General features: G+C 50.6%; 15 non-coding genes and 1 pseudogene across 15 annotated transcripts; all 16 read left to right on the forward strand.

Moving 5' to 3' along the window:
• The first annotated feature begins 1,980 nt into the window (after window positions 1-1,980).
• Window positions 1,981-2,152, forward strand: LOC141310998 (U2 spliceosomal RNA; annotated as a pseudogene).
• Window positions 2,153-2,518: 366 nt separating this feature from the next.
• LOC141310595 (U1 spliceosomal RNA) lies at window positions 2,519-2,682 on the forward strand. Its single transcript, XR_012348073.1, has one exon. It is a non-coding gene; the product is annotated as a U1 spliceosomal RNA (small nuclear RNA).
• A 951-nt stretch (window positions 2,683-3,633) lies between these two features.
• On the forward strand, window positions 3,634-3,824 carry LOC141310819 (U2 spliceosomal RNA). Its single transcript, XR_012348297.1, has one exon. It is a non-coding gene; the product is annotated as a U2 spliceosomal RNA (small nuclear RNA).
• Window positions 3,825-4,190: 366 nt separating this feature from the next.
• On the forward strand, window positions 4,191-4,354 carry LOC141310596 (U1 spliceosomal RNA). The gene has a single exon (XR_012348074.1). It is a non-coding gene; the product is annotated as a U1 spliceosomal RNA (small nuclear RNA).
• Window positions 4,355-5,307: 953 nt separating this feature from the next.
• Window positions 5,308-5,498, forward strand: LOC141310820 (U2 spliceosomal RNA). Its single transcript, XR_012348298.1, has one exon. It is a non-coding gene; the product is annotated as a U2 spliceosomal RNA (small nuclear RNA).
• A 366-nt stretch (window positions 5,499-5,864) lies between these two features.
• Window positions 5,865-6,028, forward strand: LOC141310597 (U1 spliceosomal RNA). Its single transcript, XR_012348076.1, has one exon. It is a non-coding gene; the product is annotated as a U1 spliceosomal RNA (small nuclear RNA).
• A 951-nt stretch (window positions 6,029-6,979) lies between these two features.
• LOC141310821 (U2 spliceosomal RNA) lies at window positions 6,980-7,170 on the forward strand. Its single transcript, XR_012348299.1, has one exon. It is a non-coding gene; the product is annotated as a U2 spliceosomal RNA (small nuclear RNA).
• A 366-nt stretch (window positions 7,171-7,536) lies between these two features.
• LOC141310598 (U1 spliceosomal RNA) lies at window positions 7,537-7,700 on the forward strand. The gene has a single exon (XR_012348077.1). It is a non-coding gene; the product is annotated as a U1 spliceosomal RNA (small nuclear RNA).
• Window positions 7,701-8,651: 951 nt separating this feature from the next.
• Window positions 8,652-8,842, forward strand: LOC141310824 (U2 spliceosomal RNA). Its single transcript, XR_012348301.1, has one exon. It is a non-coding gene; the product is annotated as a U2 spliceosomal RNA (small nuclear RNA).
• A 366-nt stretch (window positions 8,843-9,208) lies between these two features.
• Window positions 9,209-9,372, forward strand: LOC141310599 (U1 spliceosomal RNA). The gene has a single exon (XR_012348078.1). It is a non-coding gene; the product is annotated as a U1 spliceosomal RNA (small nuclear RNA).
• A 951-nt stretch (window positions 9,373-10,323) lies between these two features.
• Window positions 10,324-10,514, forward strand: LOC141310981 (U2 spliceosomal RNA). The gene has a single exon (XR_012348456.1). It is a non-coding gene; the product is annotated as a U2 spliceosomal RNA (small nuclear RNA).
• A 366-nt stretch (window positions 10,515-10,880) lies between these two features.
• LOC141310600 (U1 spliceosomal RNA) lies at window positions 10,881-11,044 on the forward strand. The gene has a single exon (XR_012348079.1). It is a non-coding gene; the product is annotated as a U1 spliceosomal RNA (small nuclear RNA).
• A 951-nt stretch (window positions 11,045-11,995) lies between these two features.
• Window positions 11,996-12,186, forward strand: LOC141310825 (U2 spliceosomal RNA). The gene has a single exon (XR_012348302.1). It is a non-coding gene; the product is annotated as a U2 spliceosomal RNA (small nuclear RNA).
• Window positions 12,187-12,552: 366 nt separating this feature from the next.
• LOC141310603 (U1 spliceosomal RNA) lies at window positions 12,553-12,716 on the forward strand. The gene has a single exon (XR_012348081.1). It is a non-coding gene; the product is annotated as a U1 spliceosomal RNA (small nuclear RNA).
• A 951-nt stretch (window positions 12,717-13,667) lies between these two features.
• On the forward strand, window positions 13,668-13,858 carry LOC141310826 (U2 spliceosomal RNA). Its single transcript, XR_012348303.1, has one exon. It is a non-coding gene; the product is annotated as a U2 spliceosomal RNA (small nuclear RNA).
• A 366-nt stretch (window positions 13,859-14,224) lies between these two features.
• Window positions 14,225-14,388, forward strand: LOC141310604 (U1 spliceosomal RNA). Its single transcript, XR_012348082.1, has one exon. It is a non-coding gene; the product is annotated as a U1 spliceosomal RNA (small nuclear RNA).
• The last annotated feature ends 5,478 nt before the right edge of the window (window positions 14,389-19,866 follow it).

A 19,866-nucleotide genomic window follows, 5' to 3' on the forward strand; every position in this document is an offset into this window, starting at 1 on the left:
TGTGAATATCCACAGCGGTGTCCGGCAGGGGTGCCCATTATCTCCTCTCCTGTATGTGGTCTGTATTGAGCCACTGGCACAGATCTTGAGAAGGGACAAATGGATTAAAGGACTGGACCTACCTGGGACAGGTGGACTGACGGCGACCTGTGTTTTATACATGGACGACATAACTCTTTTATCCACGGACGTTTTATCTGTACGAAGAGCAATGGACTTGACTGACTGGTACGGTCGGGCCTCGGGCGCTAAGCTCAACAGGAACAAGTCCGAGGCCCAGCTCTTCGGGCCGTGGGGAGAAGTGGACACAGGTGGACTTGATTTGACTTTTAAAAACAATGATTTTAAAATTTTAGGAGTGAAATTCGACAGAGAGGGTGGAGGACGGGGAAACTGGACGGACATTTTAGGGAAAGTTAGGCAAAGACTAGGGTTTTGGGGACTACGACAGTTGACTTTTGAGGGTAAGGTTTTAATTTTTAAATCTGTGATTTTACCTCTCATTTTACTTGTCTCTTCTGTTTTTAGCCCACCACAAAAATTCCTGGTGAAGTTGGAGAGGGCGGTATTTTACTTCCTGTGGGGGTCCAAGTGGGAGCGCCTAAAGAGAGACGTAATTAAGAAGAAGACAGAAAACGGAGGGAAAGGCCTCCCAGACCCCCACCTGTTTTTAGGCAGTCGTTTTACCGCACTTCATATTCAATATGCAGTGACCCCATCCAGTGGAAACAAGACAGCGGCCATGACCCGATTCTGGATGGGGTCCTATCTAAGAACTTTAAAGATTTTACCTGTTGATTTAAAAACCCCAGTGTCTTTTAATTTGCCTAAGGAGTACTGTTTTATCAAGAAATTTTTAAAGAAGTTTGTTTTAGAGAATCAAGATGTCACCATTTTAACTAACCACAAGCATCTTGTCTCTCTTGTGCAGGACCGGGAACCGGTGAGTCCAGTTCCAGGCCTCACATTACGTGAGGCCAAAGAAGTTTGGAGGAACGCCTCTCACCCCGCTCTCCAGAACAGGCACAAAGACTTGTCGTGGATGGTGGCTCATGAGATCCTCCCGGTCAGGGCGGTTATGCACTCCAGAGGCATGGCCAATAATCCGACATGCCCACGGTCCGGATGCAACTCCCCGGAGACCGTGCGGCATCTGCTCTGGGAGTGCGGCGCTGCGCGGGCCCTGTGGGCCAAGACCGGCCCCCTGTATTTCCCGTGCCTACCAGCAGGTGGGGCCCAGATAGGGTACCAGCTCGCCATCCTTGGGGTGGGCCGGGGCTTGAAGGATTTGACAGCACAGGACTTTACCTCGCTCTGGCTCACCCTTAACGTCATCAAGGATGCCATCTGGGCCACCAGAAATCTGCTGGTGGGGAAGCGCGTTACGGTACCCCTCCATGCATGCGAGCTAAAGGTAACATCAATGCTGCAGGGGTACCGGACGACGATATTCGGACGAGGGGGCCGGGGTCGCACACAAAGGGTCCCGGCCGCCACCGTCCCTGGCTGCCCGTAGATGCACCCTCACCACTCTGGCTACGGGAACAGCGGGCCAGCGGGCCGGAGGAGAGGGGATCTCCGCTGAGCCCAGGCAATAACATCGCACTGGCCTGTTCTGGGGAGTGGGGTGATGACATGCTTGATAAGGACTCACCCCCGGTTTTGCACAAGAGATGACTTTTAAAGTCTTTTAATTGGTGTTTTTATTGTGTTTTGTTGTATAAGATGCTTGTGGTCATTTTAAATCTGTATTTTATGTTTTAACACTCACACATTTTAACACACACAACAACATGGACTTTTAAAACAAGCTAACACAATGGTTTTAAAAGATTATTTTGTTTTGGTTTTTATCAATGATTGTATTTCCTTTTAAACCATGTGTATTTATTCTATTTATTCATGCTTGTTTTTAAAAAATGTGTATTAAAAGAAAAAAATGTATGTGTGAAATAATTGTTTGAAAATGGTGACAATAAAACATTTTCGAAAGAAAAAATCTGTTCTTATCAGTTTAATATCTGATACGTCCCCTACCCGGGGACTGCATATTAAATTGATTTTTGGATCAGGGAGCTGGAGCCGGGGCTTGCTCCGTCCACTCCATGCATCGGCCTGGTATTGCAGTGTTTCCAGGAACGGTGCGCTTTCCCTATTTTTGTGTCTAATAGCAGAGCCGGTGACGTCGGGTTCAAAGCCGTGCTTCCCGTTTCTTGAGGTCTCCCCACCCGGCACGCCCATCTGAAGTCTTTGGAGTCTTCTGATAATGAGGTGGGGTAAAAACTCTGGGCTAATAAATAGAACACAAGAACGCTCAAACGACGTGATGTTACACACTTCTGTGCAGCGGGTGGCGCGATGCACCTAAAAGTTGTTTGCGATCCGCCATTAAGCAAGAGAAGAAGAAGACGCTTGGTCAACGCAGGGCACCCGCCCTTCCTTTGCTTGGGATGGGGGTCACCGTTGATAAGGATGGTAGACAGGGAAGCGGTTCCTCTGACAGGCGGCCTAAAGCTTCATACTTACCTGGCAGGGGAGACACCATGATCAAGAAGGTGGTTCACCCAGGGCGAGGCTCGTCCATTGCACTCCGGCCGTGCTGACCCCTGCGAATTCCCCAAATGTGGGAATCTCGACTGCATAATTTATGGTAGTGGGGGACTGCGTTCGCGCTCTCCCCTGGATTTGTTGGTTTGAAAAGGCAGATGTTTTTGTTGGGTTTTTGTCTCTTTTTTCGTTTGTTTGTTTGTTTTGCTGTGGTTTGGTCTTTATCTCTTTTTTTTCCTGGATGATCAATGGTTTAGAGAGTTGTTCAGAGTGAGGAGGTCTGTCACCTGGTGTGTGTGTGTGTGTTGTGCGTGAAAACAAAGTCACTCGCGGTCTTGAAAGATCGCCCCCTGGGGGGCGTTTCAGTTCAAATTTCTCACAGACCTCGCTTTTTGTTTGGACTAAGCGTTGCGTAGCTGTAGCTGTTTGCGTGTTTGTTTGGCTGTCCTTTTTGTATCCTTTTCCTATTTTTTTTGACCTTACAGCGCCACCAAGTGGCCAGTCGCAGCGCCCCTTTACACCTGACCACAGACCGAGCCCCTGCACAGGTGTGCCGATTTGGGTGAACCGATCTCATTCCTTGCGGGAGTTATAGCCATTTTAGCAAACTCGGCCACACGACCTTCCAACGTTTTGGGGTCCCCTCGCCAGGGTGAATGGAAATTTCCGGGTTTTTTGGATCATTATTGACAGTCAGACTCCAGGGAATCTTTCTGCACTGCTCCGGGTCGGACTGGGCCAAATGCCTAGCGCTGGTTTGCAAAAGTAGGTTTTCGACGAAATCCAAAATAGCCGAAAATTTCGTCAGTGCGACGAGCGAATCCGAGGCCTGCTTCTCGTCCGGCTCGAGCCAAGGATTCCGATGACACGAGGCACGTGGCTCTGCGACAAACCGTTTGGGAGTTACGAGCGATGCCGTACTCTCCATCGCTGCAGCGCCACCGCCCGGCCGATCGGGGCGAGGCTCGGTGACGTTGCGGGCGGGGGTGGGTACTGCCGTCCCCCGACGTTTCAGGGCTCTGCGACCGCCCGCGGCCGAGGTGGCCGCCGCTGTTTCCGGCTTCCTCCCCGCCGCCTCACAACGGCATCGCTTCTCGGCCTTTTGGCTAAGATCAAGTGTAGTATCTGTTCTTATCAGTTTAATATCTGATACGTCCCCTACCCGGGGACTGCATATTAAATTGATTTTTGGATCAGGGAGCTGGAGCCGGGGCTTGCTCCGTCCACTCCATGCATCGGCCTGGTATTGCAGTGTTTCCAGGAACGGTGCGCTTTCCCTATTTTTGTGTCTAATAGCAGAGCCGGTGACGTCGGGTTCAAAGCCGTGCTTCCCGTTTCTTGAGGTCTCCCCACCCGGCACGCCCATCTGAAGTCTTTGGAGTCTTCTGATAATGAGGTGGGGTAAAAACTCTGGGCTAATAAATAGAACACAAGAACGCTCAAACGACGTGATGTTACACACTTCTGTGCAGCGGGTGGCGCGATGCACCTAAAAGTTGTTTGCGATCCGCCATTAAGCAAGAGAAGAAGAAGACGCTTGGTCAACGCAGGGCACCCGCCCTTCCTTTGCTTGGGATGGGGGTCACCGTTGATAAGGATGGTAGACAGGGAAGCGGTTCCTCTGACAGGCGGCCTAAAGCTTCATACTTACCTGGCAGGGGAGACACCATGATCAAGAAGGTGGTTCACCCAGGGCGAGGCTCGTCCATTGCACTCCGGCCGTGCTGACCCCTGCGAATTCCCCAAATGTGGGAATCTCGACTGCATAATTTATGGTAGTGGGGGACTGCGTTCGCGCTCTCCCCTGGATTTGTTGGTTTGAAAAGGCAGATGTTTTTGTTGGGTTTTTGTCTCTTTTTTCGTTTGTTTGTTTGTTTTGCTGTGGTTTGGTCTTTATCTCTTTTTTTTCCTGGATGATCAATGGTTTAGAGAGTTGTTCAGAGTGAGGAGGTCTGTCACCTGGTGTGTGTGTGTGTGTGTTGTGCGTGAAAACAAAGTCACTCGCGGTCTTGAAAGATCGCCCCCTGGGGGGCGTTTCAGTTCAAATTTCTCACAGACCTCGCTTTTTGTTTGGACTAAGCGTTGCGTAGCTGTAGCTGTTTGCGTGTTTGTTTGGCTGTCCTTTTTGTATCCTTTTCCTATTTTTTTTGACCTTACAGCGCCACCAAGTGGCCAGTCGCAGCGCCCCTTTACACCTGACCACAGACCGAGCCCCTGCACAGGTGTGCCGATTTGGGTGAACCGATCTCATTCCTTGCGGGAGTTATAGCCATTTTAGCAAACTCGGCCACACGACCTTCCAACGTTTTGGGGTCCCCTCGCCAGGGTGAATGGAAATTTCCGGGTTTTTTGGATCATTATTGACAGTCAGACTCCAGGGAATCTTTCTGCACTGCTCCGGGTCGGACTGGGCCAAATGCCTAGCGCTGGTTTGCAAAAGTAGGTTTTCGACGAAATCCAAAATAGCCGAAAATTTCGTCAGTGCGACGAGCGAATCCGAGGCCTGCTTCTCGTCCGGCTCGAGCCAAGGATTCCGATGACACGAGGCACGTGGCTCTGCGACAAACCGTTTGGGAGTTACGAGCGATGCCGTACTCTCCATCGCTGCAGCGCCACCGCCCGGCCGATCGGGGCGAGGCTCGGTGACGTTGCGGGCGGGGGTGGGTACTGCCGTCCCCCGACGTTTCAGGGCTCTGCGACCGCCCGCGGCCGAGGTGGCCGCCGCTGTTTCCGGCTTCCTCCCCGCCGCCTCACAACGGCATCGCTTCTCGGCCTTTTGGCTAAGATCAAGTGTAGTATCTGTTCTTATCAGTTTAATATCTGATACGTCCCCTACCCGGGGACTGCATATTAAATTGATTTTTGGATCAGGGAGCTGGAGCCGGGGCTTGCTCCGTCCACTCCATGCATCGGCCTGGTATTGCAGTGTTTCCAGGAACGGTGCGCTTTCCCTATTTTTGTGTCTAATAGCAGAGCCGGTGACGTCGGGTTCAAAGCCGTGCTTCCCGTTTCTTGAGGTCTCCCCACCCGGCACGCCCATCTGAAGTCTTTGGAGTCTTCTGATAATGAGGTGGGGTAAAAACTCTGGGCTAATAAATAGAACACAAGAACGCTCAAACGACGTGATGTTACACACTTCTGTGCAGCGGGTGGCGCGATGCACCTAAAAGTTGTTTGCGATCCGCCATTAAGCAAGAGAAGAAGAAGACGCTTGGTCAACGCAGGGCACCCGCCCTTCCTTTGCTTGGGATGGGGGTCACCGTTGATAAGGATGGTAGACAGGGAAGCGGTTCCTCTGACAGGCGGCCTAAAGCTTCATACTTACCTGGCAGGGGAGACACCATGATCAAGAAGGTGGTTCACCCAGGGCGAGGCTCGTCCATTGCACTCCGGCCGTGCTGACCCCTGCGAATTCCCCAAATGTGGGAATCTCGACTGCATAATTTATGGTAGTGGGGGACTGCGTTCGCGCTCTCCCCTGGATTTGTTGGTTTGAAAAGGCAGATGTTTTTGTTGGGTTTTTGTCTCTTTTTTCGTTTGTTTGTTTGTTTTGCTGTGGTTTGGTCTTTATCTCTTTTTTTTCCTGGATGATCAATGGTTTAGAGAGTTGTTCAGAGTGAGGAGGTCTGTCACCTGGTGTGTGTGTGTGTGTTGTGCGTGAAAACAAAGTCACTCGCGGTCTTGAAAGATCGCCCCCTGGGGGGCGTTTCAGTTCAAATTTCTCACAGACCTCGCTTTTTGTTTGGACTAAGCGTTGCGTAGCTGTAGCTGTTTGCGTGTTTGTTTGGCTGTCCTTTTTGTATCCTTTTCCTATTTTTTTTGACCTTACAGCGCCACCAAGTGGCCAGTCGCAGCGCCCCTTTACACCTGACCACAGACCGAGCCCCTGCACAGGTGTGCCGATTTGGGTGAACCGATCTCATTCCTTGCGGGAGTTATAGCCATTTTAGCAAACTCGGCCACACGACCTTCCAACGTTTTGGGGTCCCCTCGCCAGGGTGAATGGAAATTTCCGGGTTTTTTGGATCATTATTGACAGTCAGACTCCAGGGAATCTTTCTGCACTGCTCCGGGTCGGACTGGGCCAAATGCCTAGCGCTGGTTTGCAAAAGTAGGTTTTCGACGAAATCCAAAATAGCCGAAAATTTCGTCAGTGCGACGAGCGAATCCGAGGCCTGCTTCTCGTCCGGCTCGAGCCAAGGATTCCGATGACACGAGGCACGTGGCTCTGCGACAAACCGTTTGGGAGTTACGAGCGATGCCGTACTCTCCATCGCTGCAGCGCCACCGCCCGGCCGATCGGGGCGAGGCTCGGTGACGTTGCGGGCGGGGGTGGGTACTGCCGTCCCCCGACGTTTCAGGGCTCTGCGACCGCCCGCGGCCGAGGTGGCCGCCGCTGTTTCCGGCTTCCTCCCCGCCGCCTCACAACGGCATCGCTTCTCGGCCTTTTGGCTAAGATCAAGTGTAGTATCTGTTCTTATCAGTTTAATATCTGATACGTCCCCTACCCGGGGACTGCATATTAAATTGATTTTTGGATCAGGGAGCTGGAGCCGGGGCTTGCTCCGTCCACTCCATGCATCGGCCTGGTATTGCAGTGTTTCCAGGAACGGTGCGCTTTCCCTATTTTTGTGTCTAATAGCAGAGCCGGTGACGTCGGGTTCAAAGCCGTGCTTCCCGTTTCTTGAGGTCTCCCCACCCGGCACGCCCATCTGAAGTCTTTGGAGTCTTCTGATAATGAGGTGGGGTAAAAACTCTGGGCTAATAAATAGAACACAAGAACGCTCAAACGACGTGATGTTACACACTTCTGTGCAGCGGGTGGCGCGATGCACCTAAAAGTTGTTTGCGATCCGCCATTAAGCAAGAGAAGAAGAAGACGCTTGGTCAACGCAGGGCACCCGCCCTTCCTTTGCTTGGGATGGGGGTCACCGTTGATAAGGATGGTAGACAGGGAAGCGGTTCCTCTGACAGGCGGCCTAAAGCTTCATACTTACCTGGCAGGGGAGACACCATGATCAAGAAGGTGGTTCACCCAGGGCGAGGCTCGTCCATTGCACTCCGGCCGTGCTGACCCCTGCGAATTCCCCAAATGTGGGAATCTCGACTGCATAATTTATGGTAGTGGGGGACTGCGTTCGCGCTCTCCCCTGGATTTGTTGGTTTGAAAAGGCAGATGTTTTTGTTGGGTTTTTGTCTCTTTTTTCGTTTGTTTGTTTGTTTTGCTGTGGTTTGGTCTTTATCTCTTTTTTTTCCTGGATGATCAATGGTTTAGAGAGTTGTTCAGAGTGAGGAGGTCTGTCACCTGGTGTGTGTGTGTGTGTTGTGCGTGAAAACAAAGTCACTCGCGGTCTTGAAAGATCGCCCCCTGGGGGGCGTTTCAGTTCAAATTTCTCACAGACCTCGCTTTTTGTTTGGACTAAGCGTTGCGTAGCTGTAGCTGTTTGCGTGTTTGTTTGGCTGTCCTTTTTGTATCCTTTTCCTATTTTTTTTGACCTTACAGCGCCACCAAGTGGCCAGTCGCAGCGCCCCTTTACACCTGACCACAGACCGAGCCCCTGCACAGGTGTGCCGATTTGGGTGAACCGATCTCATTCCTTGCGGGAGTTATAGCCATTTTAGCAAACTCGGCCACACGACCTTCCAACGTTTTGGGGTCCCCTCGCCAGGGTGAATGGAAATTTCCGGGTTTTTTGGATCATTATTGACAGTCAGACTCCAGGGAATCTTTCTGCACTGCTCCGGGTCGGACTGGGCCAAATGCCTAGCGCTGGTTTGCAAAAGTAGGTTTTCGACGAAATCCAAAATAGCCGAAAATTTCGTCAGTGCGACGAGCGAATCCGAGGCCTGCTTCTCGTCCGGCTCGAGCCAAGGATTCCGATGACACGAGGCACGTGGCTCTGCGACAAACCGTTTGGGAGTTACGAGCGATGCCGTACTCTCCATCGCTGCAGCGCCACCGCCCGGCCGATCGGGGCGAGGCTCGGTGACGTTGCGGGCGGGGGTGGGTACTGCCGTCCCCCGACGTTTCAGGGCTCTGCGACCGCCCGCGGCCGAGGTGGCCGCCGCTGTTTCCGGCTTCCTCCCCGCCGCCTCACAACGGCATCGCTTCTCGGCCTTTTGGCTAAGATCAAGTGTAGTATCTGTTCTTATCAGTTTAATATCTGATACGTCCCCTACCCGGGGACTGCATATTAAATTGATTTTTGGATCAGGGAGCTGGAGCCGGGGCTTGCTCCGTCCACTCCATGCATCGGCCTGGTATTGCAGTGTTTCCAGGAACGGTGCGCTTTCCCTATTTTTGTGTCTAATAGCAGAGCCGGTGACGTCGGGTTCAAAGCCGTGCTTCCCGTTTCTTGAGGTCTCCCCACCCGGCACGCCCATCTGAAGTCTTTGGAGTCTTCTGATAATGAGGTGGGGTAAAAACTCTGGGCTAATAAATAGAACACAAGAACGCTCAAACGACGTGATGTTACACACTTCTGTGCAGCGGGTGGCGCGATGCACCTAAAAGTTGTTTGCGATCCGCCATTAAGCAAGAGAAGAAGAAGACGCTTGGTCAACGCAGGGCACCCGCCCTTCCTTTGCTTGGGATGGGGGTCACCGTTGATAAGGATGGTAGACAGGGAAGCGGTTCCTCTGACAGGCGGCCTAAAGCTTCATACTTACCTGGCAGGGGAGACACCATGATCAAGAAGGTGGTTCACCCAGGGCGAGGCTCGTCCATTGCACTCCGGCCGTGCTGACCCCTGCGAATTCCCCAAATGTGGGAATCTCGACTGCATAATTTATGGTAGTGGGGGACTGCGTTCGCGCTCTCCCCTGGATTTGTTGGTTTGAAAAGGCAGATGTTTTTGTTGGGTTTTTGTCTCTTTTTTCGTTTGTTTGTTTGTTTTGCTGTGGTTTGGTCTTTATCTCTTTTTTTTCCTGGATGATCAATGGTTTAGAGAGTTGTTCAGAGTGAGGAGGTCTGTCACCTGGTGTGTGTGTGTGTGTTGTGCGTGAAAACAAAGTCACTCGCGGTCTTGAAAGATCGCCCCCTGGGGGGCGTTTCAGTTCAAATTTCTCACAGACCTCGCTTTTTGTTTGGACTAAGCGTTGCGTAGCTGTAGCTGTTTGCGTGTTTGTTTGGCTGTCCTTTTTGTATCCTTTTCCTATTTTTTTTGACCTTACAGCGCCACCAAGTGGCCAGTCGCAGCGCCCCTTTACACCTGACCACAGACCGAGCCCCTGCACAGGTGTGCCGATTTGGGTGAACCGATCTCATTCCTTGCGGGAGTTATAGCCATTTTAGCAAACTCGGCCACACGACCTTCCAACGTTTTGGGGTCCCCTCGCCAGGGTGAATGGAAATTTCCGGGTTTTTTGGATCATTATTGACAGTCAGACTCCAGGGAATCTTTCTGCACTGCTCCGGGTCGGACTGGGCCAAATGCCTAGCGCTGGTTTGCAAAAGTAGGTTTTCGACGAAATCCAAAATAGCCGAAAATTTCGTCAGTGCGACGAGCGAATCCGAGGCCTGCTTCTCGTCCGGCTCGAGCCAAGGATTCCGATGACACGAGGCACGTGGCTCTGCGACAAACCGTTTGGGAGTTACGAGCGATGCCGTACTCTCCATCGCTGCAGCGCCACCGCCCGGCCGATCGGGGCGAGGCTCGGTGACGTTGCGGGCGGGGGTGGGTACTGCCGTCCCCCGACGTTTCAGGGCTCTGCGACCGCCCGCGGCCGAGGTGGCCGCCGCTGTTTCCGGCTTCCTCCCCGCCGCCTCACAACGGCATCGCTTCTCGGCCTTTTGGCTAAGATCAAGTGTAGTATCTGTTCTTATCAGTTTAATATCTGATACGTCCCCTACCCGGGGACTGCATATTAAATTGATTTTTGGATCAGGGAGCTGGAGCCGGGGCTTGCTCTGTCCACTCCATGCATCGGCCTGGTATTGCAGTGTTTCCAGGAACGGTGCGCTTTCCCTATTTTTGTGTCTAATAGCAGAGCCGGTGACGTCGGGTTCAAAGCCGTGCTTCCCGTTTCTTGAGGTCTCCCCACCCGGCACGCCCATCTGAAGTCTTTGGAGTCTTCTGATAATGAGGTGGGGTAAAAACTCTGGGCTAATAAATAGAACACAAGAACGCTCAAACGACGTGATGTTACACACTTCTGTGCAGCGGGTGGCGCGATGCACCTAAAAGTTGTTTGCGATCCGCCATTAAGCAAGAGAAGAAGAAGACGCTTGGTCAACGCAGGGCACCCGCCCTTCCTTTGCTTGGGATGGGGGTCACCGTTGATAAGGATGGTAGACAGGGAAGCGGTTCCTCTGACAGGCGGCCTAAAGCTTCATACTTACCTGGCAGGGGAGACACCATGATCAAGAAGGTGGTTCACCCAGGGCGAGGCTCGTCCATTGCACTCCGGCCGTGCTGACCCCTGCGAATTCCCCAAATGTGGGAATCTCGACTGCATAATTTATGGTAGTGGGGGACTGCGTTCGCGCTCTCCCCTGGATTTGTTGGTTTGAAAAGGCAGATGTTTTTGTTGGGTTTTTGTCTCTTTTTTCGTTTGTTTGTTTGTTTTGCTGTGGTTTGGTCTTTATCTCTTTTTTTTCCTGGATGATCAATGGTTTAGAGAGTTGTTCAGAGTGAGGAGGTCTGTCACCTGGTGTGTGTGTGTGTGTTGTGCGTGAAAACAAAGTCACTCGCGGTCTTGAAAGATCGCCCCCTGGGGGGCGTTTCAGTTCAAATTTCTCACAGACCTCGCTTTTTGTTTGGACTAAGCGTTGCGTAGCTGTAGCTGTTTGCGTGTTTGTTTGGCTGTCCTTTTTGTATCCTTTTCCTATTTTTTTTGACCTTACAGCGCCACCAAGTGGCCAGTCGCAGCGCCCCTTTACACCTGACCACAGACCGAGCCCCTGCACAGGTGTGCCGATTTGGGTGAACCGATCTCATTCCTTGCGGGAGTTATAGCCATTTTAGCAAACTCGGCCACACGACCTTCCAACGTTTTGGGGTCCCCTCGCCAGGGTGAATGGAAATTTCCGGGTTTTTTGGATCATTATTGACAGTCAGACTCCAGGGAATCTTTCTGCACTGCTCCGGGTCGGACTGGGCCAAATGCCTAGCGCTGGTTTGCAAAAGTAGGTTTTCGACGAAATCCAAAATAGCCGAAAATTTCGTCAGTGCGACGAGCGAATCCGAGGCCTGCTTCTCGTCCGGCTCGAGCCAAGGATTCCGATGACACGAGGCACGTGGCTCTGCGACAAACCGTTTGGGAGTTACGAGCGATGCCGTACTCTCCATCGCTGCAGCGCCACCGCCCGGCCGATCGGGGCGAGGCTCGGTGACGTTGAGGGCGGGGGTGGGTACTGCCGTCCCCCGACGTTTCAGGGCTCTGCGACCGCCCGCGGCCGAGGTGGCCGCCGCTGTTTCCGGCTTCCTCCCCGCCGCCTCACAACGGCATCGCTTCTCGGCCTTTTGGCTAAGATCAAGTGTAGTATCTGTTCTTATCAGTTTAATATCTGATACGTCCCCTACCCGGGGACTGCATATTAAATTGATTTTTGGATCAGGGAGCTGGAGCCGGGGCTTGCTCCGTCCACTCCATGCATCGGCCTGGTATTGCAGTGTTTCCAGGAACGGTGCGCTTTCCCTATTTTTGTGTCTAATAGCAGAGCCGGTGACGTCGGGTTCAAAGCCGTGCTTCCCGTTTCTTGAGGTCTCCCCACCCGGCACGCCCATCTGAAGTCTTTGGAGTCTTCTGATAATGAGGTGGGGTAAAAACTCTGGGCTAATAAATAGAACACAAGAACGCTCAAACGACGTGATGTTACACACTTCTGTGCAGCGGGTGGCGCGATGCACCTAAAAGTTGTTTGCGATCCGCCATTAAGCAAGAGAAGAAGAAGACGCTTGGTCAACGCAGGGCACCCGCCCTTCCTTTGCTTGGGATGGGGGTCACCGTTGATAAGGATGGTAGACAGGGAAGCGGTTCCTCTGACAGGCGGCCTAAAGCTTCATACTTACCTGGCAGGGGAGACACCATGATCAAGAAGGTGGTTCACCCAGGGCGAGGCTCGTCCATTGCACTCCGGCCGTGCTGACCCCTGCGAATTCCCCAAATGTGGGAATCTCGACTGCATAATTTATGGTAGTGGGGGACTGCGTTCGCGCTCTCCCCTGGATTTGTTGGTTTGAAAAGGCAGATGTTTTTGTTGGGTTTTTGTCTCTTTTTTCGTTTGTTTGTTTGTTTTGCTGTGGTTTGGTCTTTATCTCTTTTTTTTCCTGGATGATCAATGGTTTAGAGAGTTGTTCAGAGTGAGGAGGTCTGTCACCTGGTGTGTGTGTGTGTGTTGTGCGTGAAAACAAAGTCACTCGCGGTCTTGAAAGATCGCCCCCTGGGGGGCGTTTCAGTTCAAATTTCTCACAGACCTCGCTTTTTGTTTGGACTAAGCGTTGCGTAGCTGTAGCTGTTTGCGTGTTTGTTTGGCTGTCCTTTTTGTATCCTTTTCCTATTTTTTTTGACCTTACAGCGCCACCAAGTGGCCAGTCGCAGCGCCCCTTTACACCTGACCACAGACCGAGCCCCTGCACAGGTGTGCCGATTTGGGTGAACCGATCTCATTCCTTGCGGGAGTTATAGCCATTTTAGCAAACTCGGCCACACGACCTTCCAACGTTTTGGGGTCCCCTCGCCAGGGTGAATGGAAATTTCCGGGTTTTTTGGATCATTATTGACAGTCAGACTCCAGGGAATCTTTCTGCACTGCTCCGGGTCGGACTGGGCCAAATGCCTAGCGCTGGTTTGCAAAAGTAGGTTTTCGACGAAATCCAAAATAGCCGAAAATTTCGTCAGTGCGACGAGCGAATCCGAGGCCTGCTTCTCGTCCGGCTCGAGCCAAGGATTCCGATGACACGAGGCACGTGGCTCTGCGACAAACCGTTTGGGAGTTACGAGCGATGCCGTACTCTCCATCGCTGCAGCGCCACCGCCCGGCCGATCGGGGCGAGGCTCGGTGACGTTGCGGGCGGGGGTGGGTACTGCCGTCCCCCGACGTTTCAGGGCTCTGCGACCGCCCGCGGCCGAGGTGGCCGCCGCTGTTTCCGGCTTCCTCCCCGCCGCCTCACAACGGCATCGCTTCTCGGCCTTTTGGCTAAGATCAAGTGTAGTATCTGTTCTTATCAGTTTAATATCTGATACGTCCCCTACCCGGGGACTGCATATTAAATTGATTTTTGGATCAGGGAGCTGGAGCCGGGGCTTGCTCCGTCCACTCCATGCATCGGCCTGGTATTGCAGTGTTTCCAGGAACGGTGCGCTTTCCCTATTTTTGTGTCTAATAGCAGAGCCGGTGACGTCGGGTTCAAAGCCGTGCTTCCCGTTTCTTGAGGTCTCCCCACCCGGCACGCCCATCTGAAGTCTTTGGAGTCTTCTGATAATGAGGTGGGGTAAAAACTCTGGGCTAATAAATAGAACACAAGAACGCTCAAACGACGTGATGTTACACACTTCTGTGCAGCGGGTGGCGCGATGCACCTAAAAGTTGTTTGCGATCCGCCATTAAGCAAGAGAAGAAGAAGACGCTTGGTCAACGCAGGGCACCCGCCCTTCCTTTGCTTGGGATGGGGGTCACCGTTGATAAGGATGGTAGACAGGGAAGCGGTTCCTCTGACAGGCGGCCTAAAGCTTCATACTTACCTGGCAGGGGAGACACCATGATCAAGAAGGTGGTTCACCCAGGGCGAGGCTCGTCCATTGCACTCCGGCCGTGCTGACCCCTGCGAATTCCCCAAATGTGGGAATCTCGACTGCATAATTTATGGTAGTGGGGGACTGCGTTCGCGCTCTCCCCTGGATTTGTTGGTTTGAAAAGGCAGATGTTTTTGTTGGGTTTTTGTCTCTTTTTTCGTTTGTTTGTTTGTTTTGCTGTGGTTTGGTCTTTATCTCTTTTTTTTCCTGGATGATCAATGGTTTAGAGAGTTGTTCAGAGTGAGGAGGTCTGTCACCTGGTGTGTGTGTGTGTGTTGTGCGTGAAAACAAAGTCACTCGCGGTCTTGAAAGATCGCCCCCTGGGGGGCGTCTCAGTTCAAATTTCTCACAGACCTCGCTTTTTGTTTGGACTAAGCGTTGCGTAGCTGTAGCTGTTTGCGTGTTTGTTTGGCTGTCCTTTTTGTATCCTTTTCCTATTTTTTTTGACCTTACAGCGCCACCAAGTGGCCAGTCGCAGCGCCCCTTTACACCTGACCACAGACCGAGCCCCTGCACAGGTGTGCCGATTTGGGTGAACCGATCTCATTCCTTGCGGGAGTTATAGCCATTTTAGCAAACTCGGCCACACGACCTTCCAACGTTTTGGGGTCCCCTCGCCAGGGTGAATGGAAATTTCCGGGTTTTTTGGATCATTATTGACAGTCAGACTCCAGGGAATCTTTCTGCACTGCTCCGGGTCGGACTGGGCCAAATGCCTAGCGCTGGTTTGCAAAAGTAGGTTTTCGACGAAATCCAAAATAGCCGAAAATTTCGTCAGTGCGACGAGCGAATCCGAGGCCTGCTTCTCGTCCGGCTCGAGCCAAGGATTCCGATGACACGAGGCACGTGGCTCTGCGACAAACCGTTTGGGAGTTACGAGCGATGCCGTACTCTCCATCGCTGCAGCGCCACCGCCCGGCCGATCGGGGCGAGGCTCGGTGACGTTGCGGGCGGGGGTGGGTACTGCCGTCCCCCGACGTTTCAGGGCTCTGCGACCGCCCGCGGCCGAGGTGGCCGCCGCTGTTTCCGGCTTCCTCCCCGCCGCCTCACAACGGCATCGCTTCTCGGCCTTTTGGCTAAGATCTAGTGTCTGGTCAAACGGCAGTGACAGCGATCGCCTCTTGCGGGACCTTACGGGCCTGTGTGTGGCTTGTCGCACAGCGCCCCTATCCTTCAGGAGGTAAAGGACAAGCAGCTTTTTACCTGGCGACGACCCGTTCTCTCGGGGAATCTTCTTGTTTTAAGGTAAGGTCTTTTTACTTATTTATTGTTGTATTTATTGTGTTTTTAGAGCTGTGGGTGCCTCCAACATGTCGGCTGCTCGTGCCGGCGTGAGGAGGCACCACAGCGTGCGTTTTAACTTTAAGAAAAAAGAGGATGGTGCTCTCCTGTCTATGTCCAGGTTGGACTTTTCTAGGAAGTACATCCAACAGCTACTAGAATTCAAGGCGGTTGATATTAATTGTTTGATGACTCTGCCCCAGAATCGTGGATTTGATGTAAGTTTTGCATCTGCTTCTTTGCTGAACACTTTCTGGTCTCGGTTTGAAATGTGTAAAGCCAATTTCTCCATGTTCACAGTGGAAAAACTGACTGACAATTCACTGAAAGTGGTGATTGTTAGGATGTTTAATGAAACTGTGAGTGGGGAGGACATAGCAGTGTGGTTGGCAAGATATTGCTCTGTTCGAGGACAACCAGTCAAGGTTTTAGATGAGGATGGCATCTGGAGCTGTGCGTGGAGAGTGCCCATCAAACAATGGGCAGCTCCCAACAGCTACCATGGCCTGAGTCACATACCTTCTATGATTGTGTTGGGTGAGAACAGAGGCTACATTCACTATCAAGGGATGCCCAAGCTTTGTCGCAAGTGTGGCAAACTTGGACATCTTGCTGAGGCATGTCAGGAAGTAGTGTGCAGGAAGTGCAGAGAAATTGGGCACACTTTTGAAGAGTGTCAAAATGGCAGAAAGTGCAACCTCTGTGGTGAATTAACCCATCTCTACAGAGATTGCCCAAAAAGTTTTGCCAACAAATTGAAAAGCAACAAAATGGCCGCCCCACCGGAACAGCAAACCAACGAGGAGGCGGGTCCTGAGGTTTTGGCGGGAGATTCAAATCTCCCGCCAACCTCAGGGATTGGACAGGAAGGAGGAAGTGGGGCGGCCACAGGGGCAGAGTCAAACGAACAGAGGGAGGAAGCCACTCCTCAACAAGAGGAAAATGGAGGAAAAATGGAGGAGGAACAGGACGAAACGGCTTCCTCCCTAAAAACCGTCTCGGAGGTTAGTGGGGAGGATAGTGGGAGTGAGACTGAATGTTCACTCCCAAATGCTCAAGTGCAAAAGAGACCCGCGGGATCTCCTTTGTTTGAAACAGAGGAGAAAAAAGCTAGGGCAGCACATCATCCTGATAGTTCTGACTCAGAAGGTCAGGAGCGCATGTGGCCCCTAGAGTCCCCAAATGAGGTGTCCTTTTTGCACTTCAGGCTAAGAACATCGTCACCAAAGGAGTTACAAGAGGGTCTCTCTGTAACACCTGAAGTGTCGAGCATTTTCCCGCCTGATCCCAGTTCATCTGGGAAAAGGAAAGGGAAAGTGAAACAAGTCACAACATGATTTTAATTGTATTTCTGTAGTCTTTTTTTGTGTTGTTTCTTTTAAATGTCTTATACCTCTGTTTTAACCATACTGCTCATGGCTCTCACCATCTCTACAATAAATGTGAGAAGCGTGAAGAGCAACACACGAGCACAGAGTGTTTTATCCTATTTAAAAGTTTTAAAGTCAGATGTGTTTTTATTACAAGAATGTGCTTTGCCTTTTTTATTGAGCTACAGGAAATGGGAGGAGCTTTGGACCCCCGGTTCATCTATCTGGAGTGGGTCCAATTTTAATAAAAACGACGGTGTTGCCATTTTAATTAACAACCCCAATATTTTGGTGAAGGGCAGCACTGTGGTGAGGGATGGGCGGGCAATTTTAGCAAATCTGACTTTTTTAGGCAAGGATTTTAACATTTTAAATGTGTATGGTTTTACTGAAAAAAATGAAAGGTATAAGCTTTTAGAGGACCTGCAGCCCCACATGCTAGGTAGGGCTCCCCTAGTGGTAGCAGGGGATTTTAATTGTGTTTTATCAAAAAAGGACAGGAAGAGGGTAGGGGAGGATTTTAAAGTTGATAAATCATCAGTTTTATTACAAAGTTTCCTCCGAGATTTTAGGTTAGTGGACTGTTTTAAAGCAATGCATCAGAGAGAGGAGGGCTTCACCTGGTTCAGTGGTGATGGCACCAGAGCCTCTCGCATCGACTATATTTTTACACGAGACTGCCCGCCAACTGATGCTACATTGACCCCCCTCTTCTTTTCCGATCACATAATGCTGTCGTGCACTCTTTCACTCCCCACTGGTGTGACTATAGGTGGAGGGCTGTGGAAGCTGAACTGCTCCCTTTTAGAAGATGAGGATGTAGTCAGAGAGTATAGGGAGCAGTTCAGCCAATGGCAGACCCTCCAAGACTTTTATGATTCACGAGCACAGTGGTGGGAAATGGTGAAGGAACGGACGAGACAGTATTTTAAGAAAATAGGTAGGGAAAAAAAGAAAAGGCGAACGCGGCGCATGATGGGGCTGCAAAAACGACTACAGAGGTATTTTAATCTTTTAAACAATGGTTTTGATTTTAATGAAGATATTAAAAAAGTCAAGGAAGAGATGTCAGTTTTATCCGAAGTAGAAAGTAAAAGTGTTATTTTAAGGAGCAGGGAAAAGGAGATAGAAGAAGGCGAAAAGTGTACCAGGTACTTTTTTAAAAAGATCATTTCACGGGGTGGGGCAATTACTGTTTTAAAAAGTCAAGGGAGGGAGTTTTGCACTAATCAGGACATTTTAAAGGAAACTGAATCTTTTTATCAAAATTTATATAATGAAAAAGAGGTACATGCCAATACAGTAGAAGAGGTCTTAAATTTTTTAGAAAGGAAAGTTGACAGTCAATGCACTATTTTATCCCAAGATTTTACCATTTTAGAAATGCAGATAGCTCTTAAAAGTTTTAAACGAGGAAAGTCCCCTGGAGTGGATGGACTTCCTCTAGAGTTTTATCTGACATTTTGGGATATTTTAGCACAGGACTTACTGACCGTTTTTAAAGAATTTGAGACTCTCGACAGACTTCCCGACAGCTTTAGAATAGGGATAGTTTCACTTTTGCATAAAAAAGGGGACAAGACTGACTTACGGAACTGGCGACCAATTACGCTTTTAAACTTTGATTGCAAACTTTTTAGCAAAATTTTATCAATGCGTATGTCGACCGTTTTAAAGGACGTTATCCACCCGGATCAAGCATGTGCTGTGCCCGGGAGGAAGATCACGGACAGCCTGATACTGATCAGAGACGCCATCTGTTACGCGAGAGACAGAAATATTCGGCTAGTAGTCCTAAATTTAGATTTTGAAAAAGCATTCGACCGAATCTCGCACCAGTTCCTTTTTAAGGTACTGGAAAAAATGGGGTTTCCAGGGAGGTTTATAGCCTGGGTGGGACTGCTATACAACCAATTGGTCAGCAGAATTATAGTTAATGGGCATTTATCCAAAAATGTGAATATCCACAGCGGTGTCCGGCAGGGGTGCCCATTATCTCCTCTCCTGTATGTGGTCTGTATTGAGCCACTGGCACAGATCTTGAGAAGGGACAAATGGATTAAAGGACTGGACCTACCTGGGACAGGTGGACTGACGGCGACCTGTGTTTTATACATGGACGACATAACTCTTTTATCCACGGACGTTTTATCTGTACGAAGAGCAATGGACTTGACTGACTGGTACGGTCGGGCCTCGGGCGCTAAGCTCAACAGGAACAAGTCCGAGGCCCAGCTCTTCGGGCCGTGGGGAGAAGTGGACACAGGTGGACTTGATTTGACTTTTAAAAACAATGATTTTAAAATTTTAGGAGTGAAATTCGACAGAGAGGGTGGAGGACGGGGAAACTGGACGGACATTTTAGGGAAAGTTAGGCAAAGACTAGGGTTTTGGGGACTACGACAGTTGACTTTTGAGGGTAAGGTTTTAATTTTTAAATCTGTGATTTTACCTCTCATTTTACTTGTCTCTTCTGTTTTTAGCCCACCACAAAAATTCCTGGTGAAGTTGGAGAGGGCGGTATTTTACTTCCTGTGGGGGTCCAAGTGGGAGCGCCTAAAGAGAGACGTAATTAAGAAGAAGACAGAAAACGGAGGGAAAGGCCTCCCAGACCCCCACCTGTTTTTAGGCAGTCGTTTTACCGCACTTCATATTCAATATGCAGTGACCCCATCCAGTGGAAACAAGACAGCGGCCATGACCCGATTCTGGATGGGGTCCTATCTAAGAACTTTAAAGATTTTACCTGTTGATTTAAAAACCCCAGTGTCTTTTAATTTGCCTAAGGAGTACTGTTTTATCAAGAAATTTTTAAAGAAGTTTGTTTTAGAGAATCAAGATGTCACCATTTTAACTAACCACAAGCATCTTGTCTCTCTTGTGCAGGACCGGGAACCGGTGAGTCCAGTTCCAGGCCTCACATTACGTGAGG

This window comes from Garra rufa, unplaced genomic scaffold (assembly GCF_049309525.1).
Source record: "Garra rufa unplaced genomic scaffold, GarRuf1.0 hap1_unplaced_003, whole genome shotgun sequence".
Lineage (NCBI taxonomy): Eukaryota > Metazoa > Chordata > Actinopteri > Cypriniformes > Cyprinidae > Garra > Garra rufa.